Source organism: Chlorocebus sabaeus, chromosome 11 (assembly GCF_047675955.1).
Source record: "Chlorocebus sabaeus isolate Y175 chromosome 11, mChlSab1.0.hap1, whole genome shotgun sequence".
NCBI lineage: Eukaryota > Metazoa > Chordata > Mammalia > Primates > Cercopithecidae > Chlorocebus > Chlorocebus sabaeus.
In genome coordinates, this window is record NC_132914.1 from 31,648,198 (window position 1) to 31,668,447 (window position 20,250).

Consider the following 20,250-nt stretch of genomic DNA (forward strand, 5'->3'; position numbering starts at 1 on the left):
TGCATCGTAAATACTTGTCCTAAAAGGAAATGACTGGTTGTTGAAAGGATGAATGTTTAGGACAAGTCAAAAAGTTTAAGTATGTTGTAAGAGGGTCTGTGAAAGTCATGAAATTAATAATTAAAGGAAAGGAATTGTCAAGATTAACATTAAAGTTATTTTAGCCACCCAATAATGTATTTCTCCCAAGCATATTGCAAATTAGGAAAATGGCCTAAGCCTAAAGTCATTCTCTAATGGCAAGTCAAAGGGGAAGTGTATGGTTTTCTCAAGGAAAATGTTTAGTTTATATTAACGTTTTTGGTAATGTACAGCGACATCTAGTGGAAACAAACAGGTATTGTAATCCATTGGTGTAACTAATAGGTATCAAACTTAGGGTCTATAGGATCCCCACTAACGGTGGTAATCTTAACACTCAATAGTCTAACCCAATATTTTAAATTTTCTTATAAAATTTATCACTTTTCACCTAGAAACAATCAAACCCCTAGAAACAATCAAACCCCTAGAAACCACCTAGAAACAATCAAACACATGTGAGCAAAGCCACACGTGTGTTTGAAACGCTTGTTCTTCGGTGCCAAATTAATAAGGCCAGTTTTACTTCTTGCAGAAAGGGTACGCCGGCGAGCAGTTTTGCCACAAGAGTACACCGAACAAAGGAGACAGGGTCATTTATAACCTACTGCTGTGTCCGGTTTCCATTGGCTGGAATGGGACCTCACATTCTGTATTTGTCCCGATTGGCTAGCAACTTAGAACTTTTTAAAAGAGGCAAAGGTAGAGGAAAACAAAGGAAGGAGGAAGTAACTTGTGGAATGCTGGAAAGGTAAAAACACTTTTAAATAAGGAAGAGGAACAGGCTATGACCTAATGCTTGTTTGGACCAGTATAAGCATGCCAGGGCAAATATTTAGTATAAATTGTGGGAGCTGAGAACATAAAGTACATTGATTTCTTTATTACGGCTAGCAGATATTTAAGAATGTTAGCATAGGTCTTTGAATAAATTTTGCTTTTAAGAGAAGTTACTATTTATTTCTAATTAGACGGGAAGGAAAGTCTTTGAAGAGGAACCTCCACTTTACTTTTTACACATGGACACGCCATTCTTCCAAGAAACCTTAAATCAACCTCAGGAGAAGGCACAACTGCTGTTCTCCACACAATACCCCTTTTCAACAGGAAGTAGCCGGGAAGAATCATCATTCAGCACCCCTGACAGCTGTTAGGTTTGCTTCTCTTGATGGGGGGAATAATGAAGGCGTTACTAAGAAATAATTTTTAGGCAGATAGAAAGGGTAAAAGGAATTCTTAGTAAGCCTTTTTCTTTTAATAAAAGCAACCCCAGACCTTTTCTTTTCTTTTCTTTTCTTTTTGGGACGGAATCTCACTCCGTCGCCCAGGCTAGAGTGCAATGGTGCGATCTGGGCTCACTGTAACCTCTGCCTCCCTGTTTCAAGTGATTCTCCCGTCTCAGCCTCCCGAGTAGCTAGGATTATAGGTGGCTGCCACCAAGCCCGGCTAGGTTTTTTTGTTGTTGTTTGTTTGTTTGTTTTGTATTTTTAGTAGATGGGGTTTCACCACGTTAGCCAGTGCTTTGAACTCCAGACCTCAAGTGATCCGCCCTCTCACCCTGCCAAAGTGCTGGGATTACAGGCATGAGCCACCGCACCAGCCAAATCATTTCTTTTCTAAGGGAAAGGCAAATTAAAGGGCCAGGCCGGCAAGCTTTGATATGCAAATGCAGGCCGTTAGAAACTGGGTCCACCCAGTATGGTGATTCCTGCCTTCTTCTTGTCACCAGGTATGCCAAGTGTCATGGCCACCTCCAGATAACTCCATGTGTTCAGGACGAAATGGCGGCCGCATTTGAATGTTAAAAGGATGAGGTGGGAGGGCCAGGTGTTTCACCCGCTACGTGAATGACACACCTGGTCAAACCAATCCCCTGGGCCCTGTGCGTATCAGACACCACCTCCTCCAGCCTCCCACATAACCGACCACTTTTCTGCCCTCCCTCTGTCTCTGTACAGGGGAGCTGTTTTCTTCTTTATTTCTTGCCTATTAAATTATCCACTCCTTAAAACCACTCTGCATGTGTCCGTGTCACTTTATCTAAATCAGCGTGAGACAAAGGACCCTGATGTTCTTCCAGTCACTGGAGCCGTATCAGGGCCTTTTACTTTGACAGAGAGGCAAAGCTGGTTTAGTGGATAGGGGGCTTAGTCATTAAGGAACTCATTTTTGGACATGCTGAATTTGGGTATTAATAGCTTATAAAACATAATGCTATCAGAGCCATGACTCGTTCCAGGAACTGCAGTTTTTTCACTGGAGTTTTAAGCTCCTCTGGGCAAACTAGGGGCAATGTTGGGCAGGAGGACCTCCCACCCTCCAGGAAGCCTGGGTGGACCATCCCTTCCCCAAAAGCAGGCTTCCTATCAAAGCTGTGTTGTCCTTTCATCCTGTCTCACTGCACACCTCCATCCAAAAATAGAAGTTTGTTACCCTGCGGGTTCACTGAACCTCCACATAATCACACATGTCAAAATCACTAACACTGAGGAGGCCTTCTCAAAATATTTTTGAATTATCTACATTTAGTTTTAGTTTTTAAAACTTTAAAAATGCAATTATACCTTAACTCACCTTGCATCCTGATAGCATTATGAATTTTTAGGATAATTTTAGAGAATGGAGATTATTTGTTATTCCCATGATATACTTCCTGTGAAACATAAGTAGTAAATTTGCATTTAATGATTAATTCCACTACTCCCTTAAAAACATAGTATCTATGAGCAGCTCAGCAGTGAGGGACATTTAAAATAGAAAACAAATTCCTCCATTAATATTTCTACGTTCCACAGTAGTAAAAAGGTGAAAGTTATTTGTTGGTCTCAATAAACGATGCTTGATCTTTTAAAAATTAATACTAAATGTTTGATCTTAACATATTCCAAAATGCTTCTCTATAACTGTGCCTGGTTTCTGAAACAGATTCCAAGGAGACTATCACCACCAAGAGAATGCTCAACAACCACCCAATCTACATTCTCACCCTTCTTTGATTGGATATTTCGATCAATAAAAATTATAGCGCACACTCATATGTGTGTGTATAATATATGTATATGAACATACATATACATACATATATACATACATATATACACATGCGCACACACACATATACATATATATTTTTTGGATGGGGCAGGGGGCCTTTACTTGGGTGATAAGGTGATCTCTGAAGGGCTTTAAAGGGAGATCTCGTCTGATCACATTGGCTTTCTGGTTGTGTCTTTAAGAATGGACCAGAGACTCAGGAGGCTGTGGCTAAAGCAGGGGAGAGGGGAGGGGGGCCCAGGGCTAACAGTTGTGGGGTCCAGTAAAGGGTACAAGTGCAGGCCGACAGGCCATACATCCCACTGCCAAGACCAGCCTCCTCTTGACCTGACACCACCCGTGGAACCAAAAAGGGGACAATATGTCCTTCATGCCTCTGTCTGTGGTAAGTGGGGCCCTCCAGGAGGCAGGACCGCAGGCAGCATCCCCACGACCCGGGCAGAAGGGCAGAGCTGCGCCTGGGGGCTCGCGGCTGTCTGCAAGGTCCGGGAGGGAGGAGGGTGCAGACACAGGCCCTATTTCTGACCCCGCAGGGTCGAGAGCGCTGGAACCCGGGGAGGGTCTGATCTACCCGTCGCCTACCCGTGAGGTGCATGAGTGCAAAGGTGTGGGAAACAGCCAGACTGTCCTGAGGACCCCTGGAGATGGCTTAACTGGGTCACAGGGAGAAGGCGAGCTTGGGAAGGGCAGCCTTTAGCCAAGGGATTCTCAGGGAACCGACATGCGTGTCCGAGCCCCGGGCCGGGTCCACCTCCGCTGGTTGGGCAGCTGCCTCCACACCCAGACAGACCCCATGAGGCACAGCGCCCCGCCGGGCCCCACAGCACCCGGCTTTCCAGCGCCCCTGGAACCCCTGCCCAGCCCACGAGGTACAGATTCTGTCATCCTCACTGAGTCCTCTGGACCTAGACTAGTCCAAGGTCACATAGCCAGACAGCAGAGGAGCTATTTCTTTCTATATAATACATGTATGTACTTACTAATATATTCACTATGAAACAAAATACTTTTTAAAAGATGCTATAAAAATTAAAAGTTCTTAACATATTTACCTTTAGTTATTAATTATATAAAAATGTCTGCTGTCATTAAAATGTTATCCATAATCATATTTTTAGTGACAGCAAGGTGGTAGAATTTGCACCTTTTTAAAAAACCTTGGAATTATTCTTTGAGATACATCAATTCAAATATCTCAAATATCAAACTTTTCATACATCAATTCAAAAGTCCAATTTCTTGTTTTTTTTTTTTTTTTTTTGGAAGTTTCATTTATTTTCAAGCTTGCTTGTAATGGTTGTCAGAGCTGAAAAAGATAACTGGCAAAGGCACGGTGTACACGCTGAACAAAGTATATTGTTAATAAGAGGAAGAAATCCATATCTTAAGAGAATTGGGGGCCACGCTTGCTGGCTTACGCCTATAATCCCAGGACTTTGGGAGGCCAAGGCAGGTGGATCACCTGAGGTCAGGAGTTCAAGACCAGCCTGGCCAACATAGCGAAACCCTATCTCTACCACAAATACAAAAAAAAAAAAAAGTTAGCCGGGCATGGTGGCGGGTGCCTGTAATCCCCAGCTATTCAGTAGGCTGAGGCAGGGGAATCTCTTAAAACTGGGAGGCAGAGGTTGCAGTGAGCTGAGATTTCACCACTGCACTCCATCCTGGATTACAGAGTGAGACTCAGTCTCGAAAAAATAGTAATAATAATTTAATTTTAAAAATTAAAAATAAAAAGAGAATTTGGCGGTTTTAAGACAACTTCTTAACTGATCCAATTACATCTTCATTGTTTTTAGCTAATAGTGACATGGATTCAGAGATTATTCCAGGCACAGGAGGGTTGATTCTGACATTCTCTTGCTGTTTTCTTGTCTTTGTATAATTACTATTCTCTTCAACCCACCTATTTCTTTGCAGAAATCTTTATTTTAATTTCTGGGATACATGTGCAGGATGTGCAGGTTTGTTACATAGGTAAACGTGTGCCACGATGGTTCTTTGCAGGAAACTTTAAGTCACTCATCCATTTCATGAGGGTTAGTTTAGTTCAAACCCCATAATACCTTTTAATGGAGCATGAGCTAACTGCAAAACATTGCAATATGAAAGCTAACAAACTAGTCAAGAAGTCACTGTCCACACTTTTGCATAATGAGCCCCCTCCTTCCCTCCTTCCCTAACATCTATGTGCCATGACTGCCTGATATAGGGCACCAGTCACTATCCAGATAGATTTTTTTAAAGATAGCACAATTGTCCAGTTCTTGTTTCATTGTTAGCCAGTGACTGAAACCGGGTCTGTGGGTCACTGTTTGAAGCACTGACATAGAAAGTTCTGAGTGGATAGGTAAGCCTGTGCAAACTGATGGAGGGGATCGAATCTGTGCAAATACCCAGGATTGCTGGGATATCAAAGGAGGTCACCATTTGTCTGATGGTCTTGGAGCCTCCTGGGAGAACGAGAATCAGTGAGAGGACTTTGGGACTACCTGCCTCGCCACTGGACCCTAGAATGAAAAGGCTCTACCAGGAGACCATGTGAATATCATGGTGGATGGGGAAGCCAGCCTGTGAAAGCAGGTGTGCTATGAAGAACGCTGTGCCTTGGAGGGCAGCAAACTGTCAGGGGGCTGACAGCCAGACCCCACATGCTCTAAGTTCTTCAACAGAGGAGGCTAACAGAACAAGACACTTGAGAGTTACAATCACTGAGCCTCAAGGCCATCTAGGAAAATGACCACACAGCCCTTAAGGACTGCCCGTGATTCTGTTCACTTCACACAGGGGGCGGCAGTGGCTGCAGCCCACCAGCCACATGTCCGAGTGCAGGGACCCTGACTAAACCAGGGAGGTTTCTGCATCTGGAAAACAAAAAGGTTGTTTCTACAAATAGGAGATGGTCCTTGCACGAGGACCTCACATAAGACCCCTTCACCAAAGCAGCCTCCCTCTACTTCTCTGAACACAACCCCCACCTAGGACAAGCAGGACCCCTCAAGGTGTGTTGCTGGCAGAGCAGAGGCAGGAGGCCCACCTCCTTCCTAGGGCTGCTCAAGGATTTCCCCAGTCTCCACACCCAGAGGAGCCTGTGCCTTTGTCTGCAGGTGTTGTAGACTTTGGAGCAGCTGGATCTGCATTTTGCCAATGACTTCCTCCTGGGAGCCCCAGGTCCTATAAGAGTCCTATTCTTCAATTACAGCAGTGGGAATTCTGACAGGATGAAGACTTCCAAACCCCGTTACTGCTAGAAGTAATTGGACAGTTACTGTGTGTCATGCCCTGTCTTAGAAACACTCAGTGTCCATCAGCTCATTCCATCCTTACTGTGTGAGCTGCTTGCTGCCTTCACTTTGCAGCTGAAGGCAGTGAGGCTGGGAGACCTTAGAGAACGTCCCTAAGGTCATACAGTAAGTGGCCAAGTTGGGATTCAGACCCAGGTCTATCTACTCGCAAGGCCCCTGTTTTAAGCACACTACACTCCCAGAAAGAGTAGCTAAGGGAGAAAAAAAGAAAAAAATACCCTAGAAACAGCCTGAATGTGCCTCAGAAGGGAAATGATTAAATTTCTCAATACCCATACTATGTAATTGTATGCAGGTATTATAAAGAAGTGAGCTAGTTTTATATATATAAACTTGGAAACTTTGTATGTTGTATGGTTAGGGAGGGAAAAGAACAAAGTTGTGAAAATATACATCTTACTATTCCATTTTTCTTTTGATAAAAGTTTTACGTGTGTGGACCTGTTTCTAGAAGCATGGAAAACTTATGGAAGCCAATAATGCAACCTCAACATTGAGTACCTCAGGAAGGTATGGTTGAAGGGGTAAGGCAGTGGCCTTCTAGCTTATCACTTAAAATGCGAGAACAAGAATATTTCATTTTCATAATTTAAAAGAAAAAAGAAGACCCTTATTTTTGTGTACTTTGGACACAGTAGGAGGTGAGTTAATGTTTGCTGAATTGAATCAAATTGAACCTACCAAACCTCCACATCCACTGGGACGCTAGCTGGGCAGGCTGCTCAGAAGCAGGAATGCAGAGCCTGTGCTTCCAAAGACAGAGTATCGCTCTGCCACAGATGCTGGGACATCCCTGGAAAGAAAGAACGGCCTTGCCTACTAGATCCATTTCTACCATCAACCAGGTCTCCATCCTGTATGGGAGATGCTGGAAATAGCTTCACCTTGCTTCTTAACTGACTCATGGACTCATGGACTTTGCATTTCTAGGCAGCAAAATCATATTAGCAGCCCCATAACCCAATTAGGACCATGAACCCAGTCAAAACTTCCCAACACAAAAGGAGACAAGTGAGCCTGGTCAGCTGCATTCTGGCCTCCTCTTAGAAAAATCACCGGTGGCATGAAATTTTTAGTTTATTAACAGAGATCTCCTGCATTCTGACAATAGTAGCTCATTTAAAAACAAAAAAGAAGAAAGCAAATGGTGACCCAGGTTCTGAGAGATGAAACCAGAATTTTATCACAGTAGCTCAGCGCCTGGCTCACTTGGGGCTGGCTGCTGGTTAGTGAAAAGATGGAGAACTTTTGACTTTCTGAGGCATGGACTTGAAAGTCACCCACTTTTCTGTGACTACTCTATTAAGGCATTTTAAAAGCAAGTGAGTGCCAAAGATGAAGGAGATGGAGATGTGCAACAAGAAAAGCTGAACCTTTCTCCAGGACTTAGGTGAACTCAGTGTGTAACTGGATCCTAACCATCTTCACACGGCCAGGATGGGGAGCGTGATATTTTGACTTATTTTATAAGTAGATAAGCAGAGGCTGAGGCACCCAGTAACCTTCACTCAAAGTCACAGTACTACTGAGGCCAAACCTTCACCCAACCTCATCACAGGTTTGAACTCTCCATCCTGAACCCATACCATCCTCCCCTAACACCCAAAATCATTCCTCCTAAGGAGGAATAAATTGGATATTGGGCCTCAGTTCCTTTGCAGATGCAGGGTGTCATCTGGGACCAAGCCTTCGTTTTCCTGCAGATGAAATATATCAAGCTTAACTCCCATCCTAGGACTAGGAAAGGACTCACAAGCCTGTGGTGTTCAGAGAAGGCACAGATCAAAGCACGTGATGTTGTCATTTCTACAGCCATATGGCACTTGGCAGGTTTAAAAGCATTTATGCAGGTTAAACTTTATGAACCTCACAACCTATCTCCCCTTCCCTTGAGCAGGCAGGACTGGCCTAATTTTTCCTGTTTAATAGCCAAAAGACTCAAACAGCTGGGAATAGGCAGAGTAAAGACAAGAAAATCTTCCATTCCCCAGTCCAATGCTCTTTCTGTAGTGCTTAAAGAGCAAAGCAAAGCAAACTTCTCCAGAGATGCCTCCACCTCATAACCCTTGCTTGGCCTGAGAGTGAAGAATTCCACTGAGCCACAGCAATCAAGCACCCTGTTGGGAACATTTCCTCCTGAGCTCCCCCAACCGGTCCTGCCTTTTAATCACGGCCTCATGTAAACCCTTGTACCCTGTGAGAGTCTCAGCTGGGATCTGAGTTTTTTAAAAAATGGGGCTTCATCCGTGTTCACCATCCCCCACAACACACACGTCCCCTGAACACACATCCGGAACAGTGGCTTCTGGGCACCAGTGTCTGGAAACAACCCCTGCCCTCAGCTTCACTTTCGGGGAAGCTCCTGTAACTTGCTATATCAACCATCTCCTATTGTGAGAGGGAAAAGACTGAAGAATCTGTAGGGGATCTAGACAGAGTGCCATTTTATGGTGTGTGTGTTTAAATAGCTTTTGCTCCCTGATTTTATGTTGCTTACGGTTATGTTAAAATTAGCATGTCTAGGAACTGTCGCTCGGTTTTCAGGGTTTACAGTGTTCTTGGCTTGAAGGTGGAGTTTCACCAGGGACCTGTCTGCCTAGGAATTTGTTTGTCTCTTGTTGCTATCACTACCAGCAGTCTTGAAAGCTCTCACTCCCCACAGCCTTACCAATGCTTGCTAATATCTTACCACCCCCTGGCTGCTAATCTGATGGGTGGGAAGTGCCATCTTCTTTTGTTTTGTGTGTCTTTGATCACTAGTGAGGTTAAGCATCTCTTTGTACATTAGTTAGCCTCTTGTGAATTCATATCTTGTCTAATCGTTTCATGTCTTTTCCTTCTTAATTTGTAGTAGTCCCTGGTATATTCTAGAAATACTCTTGTTAGTTTTAAAAGTTGCATGTATCTTCAAACCTACAATCAATCTGTCATCTTGGTGTATGGTGTCCTTTATTAAACAGAAATTTTTAGTGTGATCACACACAACCATTTTGTCCCTTATGACTCATGCTATTTGAATAATGACTAAAAAACCTTTTATACCCCCAAATCACACATGTGCACACACAAGTTCGTTCATTTTTTCAATATCATAAATTTGTCTTTCACATTTAGGTCTACATTTGGAGATTATGTTTGTATATGGTAGAAGATAGTGATCTGAATAATTTTTCTCCAATAGTAAACCAGTTCTCCAAATATCACCTATATAAGCCATCCTTTCTCCACTGATGAGTGCCACCTGTCTCATATAAAATGACATATAGCCACGAGTTTATTTCTGCACCCTCTGTTCTGTTGCATTGACCTTAGTCATCCTGTACCAGCAGCAGATTCACTGAATTTGTGTGGAGTTTGTAGGATGTCTACAGTAGATGTTAGGGTGAATGTTTTTTCTTTTTTGAAATTTATTATTTCATACACATTTTAGAATCACTTTGTTATGCCAGTGCCAAAATTTTACCTTAATTCTTATTGAATTTTTATTGAATTTATGGATTAATTTGTGGAGAACTTATATTTTTAGAATTACATTATATACACACTCTACTTCTCTGTTTGAGTCTTACAATCTTTAACAGACTTTAAAATTTTTGTCCTTAAAGAACTTGCACATTCTTTGTTGAACACTTTCCTAGGTACTTTACGATTTTTTTCTCCTCTGAAAATAGTATTTTTTTCCTATTCTATATGCTGGTTAGTTTAAAAAAAAAATACAATTGATTTTTGTAAGTTGACTTTATATCCAATACATTTGTTGACATCTCATTAGTTCTAGTGGTTTGTCTCTTGATTCTGTTGGATTTCTGTGTCTGCAAATGACTTTTTGTCCCTTTTCTGTTTACCTTTATTCTTTGTTTTGTTTTGTTTTGTTTTTTTTCATGTATTATTGCATTGGCCAGGATCTCTAGTAGTACATTGAAAAGTAATGATGTTTCAGAAGTACTTCATCTTTTTCCAGCTCTCAAATTAATTAATATTTTGTCTATTAATATATATATTCACAGTAAAATCTTGGTATATAGACTTCATCAAATTTTACAAACGCTTTTATTTCCATTTATGGCAACTTACTTTGATAGATTTTACAATTTTGAGTGATCTTTGCATTTCCAGAGTAAATCTACTTTCCATTATACATTATTAAATACACTCTTGGATTTAGTGAGTTAATATTTAATTAGGAAATCCAAATGAAATAGATTATAATTTTCTTTTATTTTACTGTCCTTATCTGATTTTGGAATCAAGAATACACTAGCATTATAAAAATAAGTCAGACAGAGTTTTCCCTTTTTCGATTTTCTGAAACAACTTGTATAAGATAGGGATTCTTGATTCCTTTAAAGTTTGGTGAAACTAGCCTGTAAAACTGTGTGGATATGGGCCTTAAAAAAAGGGAGGATAGGGCATGGTTTTGATTACTCTTTAATTCCTTTAGTGGTTATAGTTCTGTTAACATTTTTTTTTTATTTTTGTGTAATATGTTTAGAAATAGTAACACGTCCGACTCAAAATTTCATCCAACTGAAAATTGTATGTAGGTTTTCAAAATTTTTGCTTTCTAGATCACAGTATTCTTTTGATATTTATCAATTACTTAAGCAAATATTTCCCATTTTGAATCCTTCATTTTGTTTGCATGTCATCTATTCTTGCTCATTTTTGCCAGAGGTTTGCTTTTCAGAGAACAAGCTTTTAGTTTTGTTAATTATCTCTGTCATTACTATTCCTTGTTTCATTAATTTATGTCCTCATGTTTATGATTTCATTTTATATTATTTGCATCTTGTAACTCTGCTGCTCTTTTTCTAAATACCTGAATTGAATGCTTGGCTAGTTTGTTTTCAGCCTTTCTTGTTGGGTAATAAATGTATTATTCTAAGCTATGTCTCTTAAATTTCAACCCATTGTGCTTTCATTATTGTTCGTCACTATTTTGTATTTTCCCATGTGTGTGTCTCTTTAAATAGGGATTCTTTTCAGGAAGGTAGGGTTTTTTAAAGCTATTTCTTCATTAGTAATTACTAATTTTATGGCATTACAGTCAGAGAATAAAGTCTCTCCACACACCCCCAACCATGTTAGTATCCTCTATGGTTATAGTATAAAATTAATATGGCTAGACCGCTACATTCTAAGTTCCTTTTAACATTTTGTTTTCTTCTCCTTCTCCTTCTCCTTCTCCTTCTCCTTCTTCTGAGACAGGGCCTTGCTCTGTCACCCCGGTTATAATGCAGTGGTGCGATCACAGCTTACCGTAGTCTCTCGAATCTTCCCACTCCAGTCTCTCAAGTAGCTGGGACTACAGGTGTATATCACCACACCATGCTATTATTTTTATTTTTAGTAGAGATGAGGTCTCCTTATGTCACCCAGGCTGGCCTCAAACTCCTGGGCTCAAGTGTTCCTCCTGCCTTGGCCTCCCAAAGTGCTGGGATTACAGACATGAGACACCACACCCAGCCTTGTTTTCTTCTTGAAACCAGTTTTCCTGTTGAGAAGATGAATATCAGTTTGATTAATGTTCTTTCATGCATTGCTTCTTCCATTTGCTGTGACTGCCCAGCCCCACTGCCTTCTAGGTTGAGGAGGGGAGGGGGGGAAATCAAGGAGGATTTATCAATCACCTGTCCCTTTTACCTTCACTCCAGTCCAGCCTGGCTTCATCTCAGTCCTCAGACTAACCTCCCTCCTCTGCTGCCACTGGGTGGGGTCTATAGTTTTCTGCCTTGTGCAAAGCAATAGGTAACGGTCCATCCAGGACAACAATAGAAGATAATATGACTACCTAGAAAGTATCTCTTTCCCTCAGCCTGTGCCCAATCAGTGGCATCTGGCCTACCCACTTTGTATCATTTTCCTTTTCTTCCTCAACTGAGATCTCATTTCCTTTTGTCTCTCCTAAAATTCCTTGGCCTCCCACCAACCTCCCCCTGGTGCCTCCTGTATCTCTAGATTGGTTTTGGGACCAGGGGTCAGGATCTCTGCTGGTTGACCATGTCTTCTGAGAGTATGGTGGTTCCTTCCACTTGTTCATTTCATGTTCCTGGTCAGTTTTAGACCATCTCCATGCTTTCACCACCTCACCTCATATGTCAAGTCCCAAGAGGCTGCATTGGAAAGGAAAAGAAAGAAAGAAGGAAAGAAGGAAAGAAAGGAAGGAAGAAAGGAAGAAAGGAAGAAAGGAAGAAAGGAAGAAAGAAAGAAAGAAAGAAAGAAAGAAAGAAAGAAAGAAAGAAAGAAAGAAAGAAAGAAAGAAGGAAGGAAGGAAGGAGAGAAAGAAAAAGAAAGAGAGAGAGAGAGAGAAAGAAAGAGAGAGAGAAAGAGAGAAAGAGGGAGGAAGGAAGGAAGAAAGGAAGGAAGGAAGGAAGGAAGGAAGGAAGGAAGGAAGGAAGGAAGGAAGGAAGGAAGGAAGGCCTGCCTTCCCTGGAGCTACAGAACAATCTGAATCACATGACCAAGCCATAAAGATGAATGGAAGGCCAGGCAGGCACAGGGTCCTGCGACTATTACCCAGGAGAGCCTTTCTCACCTCTCCCCTTGCAGCTCTCCAGCCCCATCAGCCTCCTGAGCCATCTCCTCCTTCCAGCTCTTCCTGTCTATGACAACCAGATCTCCCTCTCAGGAATCTCAGGTGCTGTACCTTGGGGTTACATGCCTTGTGTGTAATCTCCTCGGCATTCTGTTCTTATTTTTGTCTTTCACCAAGACAGTTATTTCAAAGTATTTTCATTTTGCACAAACAAGATGGTAAGTTCTTTGAGAACCTATCTTACCCTGTAGTCAGCCAACATACTGGATAGCAGAATCACAGTCCTGGGTTCATCTCCACAGGCTGGAGTGCAGGTCAAACTTGCTTCCTGCAAGACAGAAAGTGAAACCAAATGAAAGCCAGGAGCCCCATCTGGTAGTGAGACCTAGCCCTATCCCTGCCACCAGCATCGACTCAGCCACGCCTGGCCTCTGCTCAAATCATCCTGTAATCTGGGCCTTTCACTTCAACCTGGGCCTTCTCTGAGACCTTTAAGATCCCATGTCCCCTTACGACCACTTCTAAGAGTACCTGGGGACACTTGCCCCACAGGCTGCAAAAGAAGCTTCAGCACTCTTGAAGCTCTGCAGTTTATTCCAAACTCCTCTGTCTATAAGCAAAAAATCTTGCTCTTTTAATGCCCTCACTACCTGTCAAGAGCATTCTCCACCCCTCCTTGTTGCTGCCAGCCTGCAACCTACTTACTGGTAACCTTCAATCTCTCTTGGTTCCTCTCCAAGTATGTAAATATGCTCAAGCCTCAGCCAGCTCCCCTGATGCCACCCATGTCTCACTTTCTCTAAAGAGCAAGCTTCTTCAAAGAGCAGACTGTAAACTTCACCATTCACTCGTCTCCCACTCACTTTACAACCCTTGGCTCAGACTCTCCAGGGAAATAGTTTGGGCCAATGTCTCTGGAAGTGACCTTCTACTTTGATAATTTAACTGACGTTTTTTCAGCCCTTATCTTGTTTGACTGCAGTACATCTCTCTCCATCTCTCTCTTTCCTGTTTTTCCTCTTTTGGAGACAAGGTCTCACTCTGTTGCCCAAGCTGGAGGACAGTGGTGCAATCACAAGTCACTGCAGCCCTGGCCTCTCTGGCTCCAGTGATCCTCCTGCCTCAGCCTCCCAAGTAGCTAGGACTATAGGCATGCACTGTCACACCTGGCTAAATTTTTGTTTTTTTTTGTAGACATGGGATCTCTCTCTGTTGTACAGGCTGGTCTTGAACTCCTAGGCTCAAGTGATCCTCCTGCCTCCTGCTCTATCTTTCTTTGATCTCTGGGATGTCATTCTCTGGTGGCTTTTAAGCCTCCCCAGACCCCTCCCTCCATTAATCCTGAAATAGGAGTGTCCCCAAGTCCAAAACTTGGCCCTGCCCCCTCTGACTCCCTGACCCCGACTTCCCAAGCTCCCCATCACGGTGAATGACATCACTGGCCTCCCATATTTGGAGGCCTCTGCCTTCTGGAGGTCTTTCTGAGTCTGCTCTACCTTAAGCCCCACATTCAAGTGGTCCCCAAGTGCTAGCGACTCCAGCTTGGTGCCCTCTCTGCTACTGGGCTCTCTCTCTGTGCCCACTGTCACTGCTTCGGATCAGGCCCTCACCCTGGTGAAGCAGCACCACTGATGTCACTTCCCAATTGGTCTTGCCTCCTCCCAACCCGTTCTCTGAAATGCAAACAAAAGGGTATTTCTAAAACAAAAATCTCTGCCACTCTCTGTTTGAGGTTACCCTTTGACTTTAAAATCAAGTCTAAATTCGCTAGCATGTCACATAAGGCCCTGAAGGATCCAGACACTCCTTATCTCTAAAGCCACAAGTCTCTCTAGCTAACTCATCTCATCTCTTCAGAGTCGGACAGCCCCACCTGCAGGGCACCCACCCTGCACTGCCCCAGCTTCTGGCTAAGAGTTCTTCCCTTTTGCTCCATGAGGCCCCCTGGGCTCACTGATCTCTACTCCTGCTGATGCTGTATTAGATTGCCCCTCACTAGGCCACTAGGCTATAAACTCCTTGTCTTTTGCTTCTGTGTTTCCAGCAACCATCATAGTGCCTGGGCCTTAGCAATTGCTCCAGAAATGTTGGATGGATGGATGGATGGATGGATGGATGTTCTACTCTGTGGGTCTCAAGCCCTGTCTCAAGTATATTATGGTTAGTTCTTGGAGTCAAACTAAAAAGGTTTAGATGATATCAAATAGTGCAATTAAGTGGCCTGAAACTATGCCACTTGACAAGTTTAAAAGGGGTAGAGAATAGGGTAAGGGAAGAGGACCTAATATTTATTGGATAGCTACTTATGACATCTTATTAGGCATTTTTAAAGATGTTATCTCATTCAAACACCATAAGAATACCCTAATCAATATTATCTTCATTTTATAGATCTGGAAATAAGGCATGAAAATACAAACTTGGCTGAGGTAATGCAGCTAAGTAGCAAAGCCCAAATTTAAGCACAAGTCCCTGTCTTATTCCAAAACCCATGCTCTTTCTACTACCTTATGCCAAAGTTCTGCTCAGGCAACCATGAAGTTTGACAGATAGGGGGAGGAGGCAAAGGGACCAGTGACAAGACTACTGGGATGTCCTAGCAAGAGTTTGAAATCTCAACAGGACAATGGCAGTGAGACTCTGAGACAGACAGAGTTTATGGGCTCCTATAAGGCAGCATTACCCAGGTCAGTGTCCAGTTGGATGTGAAGGTGAGAGAAGGAAGGGTTAGAGTGAATTTGGGGGCAACTGGACAGATGAAGGTGCCATTTCAAAGAGATTTGTTTTCCGTGCACTCTGCAGGGACGTTATAGGGAGTCAGATTTCTGCCCTCTACAAGAAGGACTTTCTGGTCAGAATAAAGGGATGCCTGCAGAAGTAGAGGGAGACAGCACCAACTCATCACACCTCGGCTGGGACAGTGGACAGCAGGGTGTAGGCTTCCAGAAGGTAAGTGATAGAGCAGATAGGCCTTCCAAGGCATGGCCTTCAAGCCTGTGGCTCTGATTCACTCAAATAGTATTGAATGAATAGCAAAAGCAATGCTTTTTCTTTAGCTTTTTCTCAAGGTGACAAGAATGGGGTTTCTAAAGAGTGGTTTGAGAGGGTGGATTTAAAAGTTGAACTTTTTAAAAGATTTACAGGCTGGGCATCGTGACTCATGCCTGTAATCCCAGCACTCTGGGAGGCTGAGGCGGGTGGATCACTTGAGGTCAGGAATTTGAGACCAGCCTGGCCAACATGGTGAAACCCTGTCTCTACTAAAAATATAAAAATTAGCTGGGCGTGGTGGCAGGCATTTCTAATACAGCTACTTGGGAGGCTGAGGCAGGAGAATCGCATGAACCTGGGAGGCAGAAGTTGCAGTGAGCCGAGATCGCATCACTGCACTCCAGCCTGGGTGACAGAGTGAGATCCTGCCACCAAAAAAAAAGAAAAAAAGAAAAAAGAAAAGAAAAAGAAAAAGAAAAAAAAGAAAAAGATTTACCAAATAGGTAAATCTGCCATGGCTTTGCTCTCCTTCACAGCCATTGTCTGTTTGGTACTAACACCAGCTTTTAGCTTAGAAGGAAACACATGAACTTTCATATTAACTTCCTTTAAATTCAATAGTACTCTGTGTATAATCAAATAAACTTATTTGGTTAAAATGGAATGTTTTTGGTACAGATTTTTTTTTAAGCAATCAAATTTCCCCTTTTCACTGCTTTAAAACTTTGATGGTCTCATGTCTGGGATCCACAGTCTGAGTGTCTCCAGGGCCCCTCATCAGTTTGGTCTTAGGAAATAGCAAGTGGCCAGTTTCCAGTTCAGACAACCAGGGAGCTCTACCCCAGCTTTCCTTGTTTATTACCAAGATCAGCCCTTGCAGTTCCAGAGAGGCAGTTTCCATGAAACAGTGGGACATTTATCCAGTGGCCTGTGTGGGGCCGCAGCTTTTGCCAGCTGAAATGGTTGATAAAAGAGAGAATGGCAGTGGCTGGGACCCCAAAGCCATAGCCCAGCCACCTGACACCTAAGAGGCTTGTGGGAAATACAGAAGCACCAAAGAAAAGCTAGACTTAGAAAAGAGCTTGGGGATCATTTCACAGGTGAGGAAACTGAGGTCCAAAGAGCTGAAGGAAATGTGGGCTGCTGGGCTGCTCCGTACCTCCAGGTGAACATGCACCCCTTCCAAAGCCCCAGATCAGAGTCCTCTCCCCACAGCCCCAACCCACTCACGGCCCTCAGCAACTGGGCTTCATGTGGGCTGCCCCAGGAAAAGCACTGAGGAGGGAGGTCATGCAGCCCTGAGCTGGAGCCGACCCCCATGGCAGGCCGGCAGTGTGGCTGTGTGTTTCCCTGCAGAGGCACACAGGGACCTTGCAACCCCACCTCAGCAGCCACCTTGACCTCCATCTCCTTGGTCATTGCACTGAGTTATTCATGAGGTTAATGATTCTGCTTTCATATAAGTCAGCCTGACAACCTGCTCTTTGAAACATTAAAAGAAAACAAACAAACAAAAACCGCTGTAATTAAATAACTGTGTCTTCAAGGTGCCTCTTTCCCAGAGATAGCAGTTAAGCCAGAGGGGAGCCAGGATGAAAGCTCAAACGCAAGTCCTTTTTGTCCCGAGGGGCACATTTCAGGCTCTTGTGCCTCAATGTTTTCCAAAGAGGCCAAAACAACAGAACCTGGACAATGGGGTAGGAAAACTCCGTATCTTTTATATCCATCCCAGACCGGTTAACATGACAAATTAGCGGGAGGCTGGCCTCCTGCGGGCCCTGGCGCCTGCTTCCTGAGGACCCGGGATCTAAGCAAACAGAGGTGAGCTCATGGATCCTCCTGAACAGGGCAGGGAGGGCTGGAGATCACGTTAATCTGCTACTGCCGCTGCTGCTGCAGCCAAGTGAGGCCCAAACTCAGCTTGGAAGGTGTCCACTCCTAGAGGGAAGCCTGGGCCATGGCTAGCAGGAGTGTCTTTCTGTCCTTCCTGACCAGGGAGGCTGCCAAAGCCAGCCTCGGGACCTGACAGACTCAGGGCAGAAAGAAATGTCTGCTCCTAGGTGCTGACAGTCTATGGAGATGGACATGTGCCTTTCCCCATTTGTTTTTAAATATATATTTTTAAGCTAAACTTAAGACATGGAGGAGGAGGAGTGGAAAGGCTCTCTGTTGGTAAGATAAGGAGAATGTCTTCTATTTTCCCCGTCCTTTCCAAAACATAGTCACAATATCTCATCCTCACAATGGAATAACTGCTATTCAATATAATTTTGAATCAGTCATTTTGAGCATTATTATTTCAGCTTTATTAATAAGTGTGTGCAGTAGATGCTACACTCCCAGCCCCGGGGCTTCCCCACTCCCTACTGAGCTGCACTCCAACAGCACTGGAGCAAGCCCATCCCAAGCACCCTGTGAAGCAGCTGAGGACCAAGCAGGTGAGTTGAGACTCGCGGTCCCATCCACAGAAACTGACTCTCGTCCCCTTATGAGCATCAATGGAATGCACTGGAGGAAATCCAGCTGCTCCCAGACCTGACAAGAAGGCCTGGAAGAAATCAAGCAAGGTCATGCCGTGGGAAGGGATCTGGACAGCACAGTGACCACCACCACTGTCACTGTCAGTGCAACCCCCCACCCCACCACCTCTACTGGAATCACTCTCAGCTGGGCCTGCATCTTTGCATTATTCATAAGACATGAAGACCTAGGCATGAGCACCTCACTCCCTCTCTGCCAGGAGTCAGTCACAGCGTCTGGCTTTTTCAGCTTCCCAGTGGGAGATAGTTCCTGTCACGGAAGCTCACATAGTAGTGGATCACCAACACGGAAGGGGGTTCATAGGCTGTGCAGCCAAAACAAACAAAAAGACAGCCACACAGTAGGTCAACTGTCATCCCCATTTTACAGATGAGGAGACTGAGGCCCACAGCTTCATTACATTAAGTGACTAGCTCAGTGTCATACAACCACTAAGAAATGCCATGCCTCTTAGGGGTCGCTGTGCTTTGCTCATCAAATCAGGACAAGCTATGTGGAAAGAGAGAGAGCTTCGTTTGCAGCCTTGCTTGGATAGGTGCCGCCCACCTCTGAATCTGAAGACAGCGCCCTCTAGGTTGAGAATATCCCGTGCAAAGCAGGTGTTTCCATGCTGGCAGACGGTTCGGTACAGCCAGGCTCAGCCTTTCCCCCTCTCTCCCCATTCCTGTGATCTTTCTCTGGCTCCCTCTGGCCCCATCACCAAAGTATCCACCATGCGATGAGGTCAGGGAACTGAGCATCCTTCTGACTGCGGAGCTGTGTGAGGCCGAGCAATGGACAAGTCGGCAGAGGGGCAGGAGCCTTGTGCTAAGGTGAGGGGGCTTCATTTAACCAGAGGCTGCTGGGAGTTTGGAAGGATTTTCAGCAAGTGAGTGACCTGATTAGGTTTTAGGAAGTGGGAGAATGGATAGGAGGGAATAAAGAGTGGACGTGAAGAGGCTTATTAATAGGCTTATGGTAGACGGCGGTCATAGGGCAGATGGAGAAAAGTGAGTGAGTCAAATACTAAACAGGTGGAATTCAAGGTCTCGGCGATTGATTAGACACAGGTGGGTAGGGAGGGGGCAAAGGGGAAAAGTCAAGTTGCTTGGACAGCTGAGAGCTCTAAGAGAGACAATCCTAGTAGATAAACAGGTAAAAGAAAGTGTGGTGTTTCCGGGGTTGAGGGCTCAGAAAGGACGTCTGGAAATGGAAAGGTCAAATACAGCCTCTTGCTTGGTCAGTGTGGATCACTCCCCTTCCTGCCTCTCTGCTCCTCCAGCTGAACACTGGCCAGTTTCTGACCTCATCACCAGGTGTTACAAGGCAAGTTAACTGAGCAAGGCGGAAGCCCCTGGCAGGTAGCAGCACAAAGCCAGGAGACCTGGGCTCTCCCATTGGTTCAGCTGCAAACTAATTCTGTGGCCTTGAGCAAATCTGGGTCTTGGTTTCCTGGCCATCACTAACATTCCAGGGGTTTATGAATGAAATGTGAGGAGGCGTGCTGCTATGTAAATGTTTACTGCTAATAACCAACCATCCACAAAACACCTGTAAATCACCTGGGCAACCCAACAGCTTTAAAAATCTTAAGTGACTCTTGTTCTTCTGATTCATCACTTTCTATGCATTTAACTTCCAGAGCAAATTTAGCCCTCGAAATATCTTGGTACATTTTCTACTCACCCCTTACCCTTTAAATACTCCATCGTTTAAATGCCACGTCACCATTTCTGCACACCTGTTACCCAGCACACCCTCATC